General features: G+C 51.0%; 1 non-coding gene across 1 annotated transcript; it reads right to left on the reverse strand.

The window, feature by feature from the left end:
• Positions 1 to 4905: 4905 nt before the first annotated feature.
• On the reverse strand, positions 4906 to 4992 carry TRNAR-UCU. Its single transcript is given in 2 exon segments — positions 4906 to 4941; positions 4956 to 4992. It is a non-coding gene; the product is annotated as a tRNA-Arg (tRNA).
• Between the last annotated feature and the right edge of the window lie 378 nt (positions 4993 to 5370).

Raw genomic sequence — 5370 nt, forward strand, 5'->3', positions numbered from 1 at the left:
CCCCCCCCCCAGGGTGGCAGAACACGGTCTCCCGGCCTGCTGTGTCTGCTCATTGCCCAGAAGTCAGGGGCAGCTCTGTCCTCATTGGTCCCAGCCTGACAGGAACGGAAGGGGCCCCGGGCCCCAAGCCGCTGACACCCCGTCCCCCTCACCCTGTTCCTCCAGCCACGTTCAGGCGTCCCCCTCTCCACCTTGTTATTGTTGTTTTCCTCCCTTCAGAGTCGCTTCACCCCCTCAGACTCCGCAGCCGCCATCTTGAAGACGCATCACCGGGTCTCCTTCCGCGGCCCCCTCCGGTGACCCCGCCCTTTTTCGGGCCCCGGACGGCTCCTAGGAGGCCACGGGCTGTACAGGAAGCACTAAGAGGCAGAACCAGACGCTTTCCGGGGAGCAGAGACAACCTGGGGAGGCCGGGGACAATCTTCTGCGGCGTACGCGTCAAAGAGTCCCCTCGGCGGACGGATCTAGCGCTTCACTGCAAACCGGCCGGGAAGGGAGCCGGACTTGATATTCCCATCAAGTCGCACGTTTAAAGGGAACGTCTGCGCATGCGCGGCCGCACAGGAAACGGGGTGGTGTAAGTGAGGGGGGAATACCTCCCATGTGACGTCACCGGCACCCGGAAGTTTCAGCGCACGTTGGAAAACAATGTTTAAAGGGACAGGACCACGAGGGCGGAAGCGTGGAAGGGTTCTGGACACTTGGGCGACAAAAGTACGATGGGGCTGTGTTTGTGTCTAATAATACGCTCAGAATGGCTGCTCGGTTTAAGCACTTTGCATGTGGGGCAATTAAAAAAAAAAAAATTTGCATGCAGGTTAAGACATCCATTTTAGGAAATTACTTAAAGGAGCACTCCACTTTTGTTTTGTTTTAAATAATATAGCATTCAAAACTGCTTCACAGGCCATTTTGCAACTTAATATTAAAATTACCTTTTTATTTCAGACCCATTCACACCAGACCAGTGAGATGTGCGTTTGTTACGTCAGCACTGTGCCTGTCAAGCACACTGGGGGGGAATTTGTCAAACTGTAGCCGACAAAATCTGTCACAGTTGCCCGCGGCAACCATTCAGCTTCTCTCTTAAGTTTGTTCAGTTAAGATTTGAAAATGAAAGAGAGAAGCTGATTGGTTGACGTGCACAGCTGCTCCAGATTTTGTCTGCTCCAGTTTTGATAAATTCCCCCCCACATTGTGTTTTCAGGGCAGCTTGCTGCTGTGAACAGACCTTTAATATAAAGCTAATGTAATTTTTTTTATACCAATCAAAAATTCAATGTAATATGGCAAGCTCCTACTTCCAAACTGTCCATCATCCTCAGTTGTCCCTGTTGCCAGTGTAAAGGAAAAGTTGGTTCAACCAATCATTTTTAGCATATAAATTCTTAATGGTCCGCCTAACTTGGGGTGTGGCAGGGGCGTATCCATGACATAAATATATTGTGCTGGGAGGCGTCCCTCTTTCCCATCTTAGAAAGTTGGGAGATATGCAGCCTAAAGGAGGTGTAGAGCACACACCTGGAACATTTTCTGCTTCTGTGATTGGTTCACAGATTTTCCCAGAAGTCTGGAAGGTACAAGTAAATTAATTACAATTCATGTTAGGCTTCCCCTGCACAAGATGGTTATAATGAAGCCAACCCTCTCATTCAGGAATCAGACCCCTTCCATTCAGGAATCAGACCCCTTCCATTCAGGAATCAGACCCCTCCCATTCAGGTATCAGACTCCTCCCATTCAGGAATCAGACCCTCCCATTCAGGAATCAGACCCCCTCCATTCAGGTATCAGACTTGGGTGGCCACCTGTCCGTGATTCACCCGGATAGTCCGGTTTTGAATGCTGTGTCCGGGTTTCATGGCAGCTGAAACCCAGACAGGGGCAACCAAAATTAAGATAGGGGCTATTGGACCCCCACTGAAAATAGTCTCGACTGTGATATTTACATATGAATGGGTGGAGCTATTTACATATGAATAAGCCACAACTCATTCGTGTTTCGCAGAAAGAAAAGGTGGCAACCCTATATTAGACCCCTTCCATTCAGGAGCCAGACCCCTCCCATTCAGGAATGAAACCCCTCACATTCAGGAATCAGATCTTCTCATTCAGGAATCAGACCCTCCCACTCAGGAATCAGACCCTCCCATTCAGGAATCAGATCTTCTCCTTCAGGAGTCAGACCCTTTCCATTCAGGAATTTCCAGCAGCATTTCATTTGGGGGGCGCAGCGCCCCAGGTTGCTAGGAGCTCTTAGCAACCTGTGATGCTCTTTGCAGCTTCCCACCCAGATCACTGATGTCACCAGTTGCTAGGAGCTGAATGGAACGCTCTGCCTGGCGTCCCGCTGAGCTCTTGACAACCAGTGATGTCAGTGAGCTGGGCGGGACACTATACATGCCAGACAGAGCTGCTGATAGCGCGTTCCGCCGCCCCCCCCCCCTTTCCTCAACACAAATGGAGCCCGGGGAAGCCGACCGTGGCCCCGGCGCGGAGGATGGGGAGGACACCGCGCCGCATTGTAAAAGCAATCCGGCGGCTGTATTAACAGCCAACGCCGGCTGTTTAAATTGACACCAAGAACACGGCTGCAGCAGCCATGTTCTTGGTTTAAAGGAGAACTATGAGGTTAGTGATTTTCACTCATCCTCATAGTTCGGGGCAACGTGTGACAATGAAACTGTCACAGGTCGGCTCAATAGATCGGGAAGTGAGCGAACACATACCGTCGTCGCTCGCTCACTCCTCGATCATCTCCATGCAGAGAGCCGTGACTGTCACTCACGGCTCCTTGCAGGGATTCCTCCCCGCTCCGATCCTCCAGCGCTGACTGGCGGAACGGACGAGGGAGGGGGCGGGTACAGCTGGCTCTGCCTCTAGATAGGCAGAGCCAGCTGTCAATCACACAGCTGGGTGGATCTCGACAGTAATGTCGGGATCCGTCCCGGCTGCGGCGGTCTCAGTATACCGCACGCTGTAGCTCGCGATATAATGAGCTTTGGGTGACGGGAGGACGCTGGTTTATGTCCTCCAGTTACCCTTAGGAGGGCTATGGGGAAAAACACTGACCCCCATAGTTCACCTTTAACCACTTTTGGAGGGAGTCGTATATCTATATACTGCGGCCCGGAAGTGGTTAATAAACATTTGCGCAAATACTACATAAAAAATCTGAGGGTTTAATGTCACTTTAACCCCATAGTTCTCCTTTAATTTATTCTTCCCGATGTGAAATGGTTAAAAACAATGCAAGTAGGCTGTACGCACTGTAACCGATTGAAAAGAGTTTTTGTTCTATTTGGGGTTTTTTTTTGCTAGTAACGCGATCCTTCGTTATAATTCAGATGTATTGTATAAAAGGAGAGAAGCACACACACCTACCTTTTCACTCCGCCGGTAAAACAAAAGCAGAACCCTTCCACGAGTGCAGTGAAGCAACGCAAAGCTATTCTCAATTCTGTTTTTTTTTTAAATCGCTTCAATCTGGCTTTTTTGTTTTGCAGATTGAACATTGAAGAAAAAAAAAAAACCACTCTACAGTCCCACGGGGATCATTGTGTTCCATTCATCGCAGAGCACAGAGCCCACACTAACCTAGTATGGTGGCTGTATTACAGACTACATCCCGCAATCCCCCTCCTATGTTCTCCGTCCACTGGGATGCACAGTGCAGGTGAACCATAAATAATTGAGGAGTTTATTATAATAAGCCGCGAGGCACTTCTTACCCGCAATTAGGGAAAGGTCTCTTGGTGACATCTGAGTAGGCTTTCTCTATTGTTTTCCGTGTAATTTACGGGGGCCGTGGGGAGTGAACAACGGCAGTACAGGGAGAGGTGAGGTATCTGATGGTTGGGTGGGGAGATTCCAAGAACAAAGCTACTAAATGGGGAGAAAAAAAAACAACATCTTAAATTGAGCTTCATCGGTAATCGTAAAAAGAAGAACAAGTTGACATTTGTCTCAACATGTGGTGGCAATTCTGTAACCAACAATGGTTGACGTGGTCGTTGGGTAATGGTGAGTCAGAGCCGGATCATCCACAAGGGAGACTAGGCAGCCCAGCTAGAACGTTCATGCTCCTGTTGGCCTTTTCTGAATGTACACAAGTCCTCCGTACACTAGAATGTTGTCCATCTTTAAAAGTTGACTCTGGAGGATGGAAAGGGGTCCCTGCAGGCAGTGGCGTCACAAGAGGGGTGCGGTATCAGGATAGAGAAGAGGGGACCCGGCGGCCAGCCTACAATGGCCATTTACAAAGGGGAGGGGGTGGAATCCCTGCAGGCAGTGGCGTCACAAGAGGGGTGCGGTATCAGGAGAGGAGGGGACCCGGCGGCCAGCCTACAATGGCCATTTACAAAGGGGAAAGGGGAGGGGGTGGAATGCCTGCAGGCAGTGGCGTCACAAGAGGGGTGCGGTATCCTGAGAGAGAGGAGGGGACCCGGCGGCCAGCCTACAATGGCCATTTACAAAGGGGAGGGGGTGGAATGCCTGCAGGCAGTGGCGTCACAAGAGGGGTGCGGTATCAGGAGAGAGAGGAGGGGACCTGGTGGCCAGCCTACAATGGCCATTTACAAAGGGGAGGGGGTGGAATGCCTGCAGGCAGTGGCGTCACAAGAGGGGTGCGGTATCAGGAGAGAGAGGAGGGGACCCGACGGCATACCTTATCCCGCCAGGTGACTGTCCCCTCCTCTCTCTGTCGGTGTCCATCACAAAGATGGCCGCCGGCAGGCTTCAGAAGATCGACGCGCGAGTTGGCGGGGTGACGCCCAGTTACCGCTCCTCGTGTCACCCAGTCTCGGGACGTATGTGTTCGCTCACTTCCCAGTTTCATTGTCACAGGTCGCCTCGAACTTTGAGGATGAGTGATTATCACTCACCTCATAGTTCTCCTTTAAAAGTTGACTCTGGTGGGACTCGAACCCACAACCTTTGAATATCTGACATTTTTCTAGAAGTCCAATGCGCTATCCATTGCGCCACAGAGCCCTCTCAGGAAATGATACGAGCACTAATTAAGCCAGCCTACAAAGGTACTATTGTTGTGGGTCCGGGAACTGCACGTGGGAAGAGTTATATCAAAACGGGACAAAATCCAGAGGTGAGATCCAGTTGTGGTGCCACTGAACACATTTTTGGCCTTTGCTGACCATACGCAAGGCTGTCCTAGAGTAAAATGCTGTCTACCTTTAAAAGTCAACACTGATGGAATTCAAAGCCGCAACCTTTGAACATGTGCTTTGTTCTAGACCAGCGGTCGCCAACCGGTGGTCCGCGAGAAAATTTTTGTGGTCCGCAATTGCCCCCCGGGACCCTCTGATGCCGTGCAGGCTGGGCCATCATTAAAGCGGCACGGAGGCTCCGGGG

The sequence above is a fragment of the Nanorana parkeri genome, unplaced genomic scaffold, assembly GCF_000935625.1.
Source record: "Nanorana parkeri isolate BGI_ZX_2015 unplaced genomic scaffold, ASM93562v1 scaffold15, whole genome shotgun sequence".
In the NCBI taxonomy this organism is placed as follows: Eukaryota; Metazoa; Chordata; class Amphibia; order Anura; family Dicroglossidae; genus Nanorana; species Nanorana parkeri.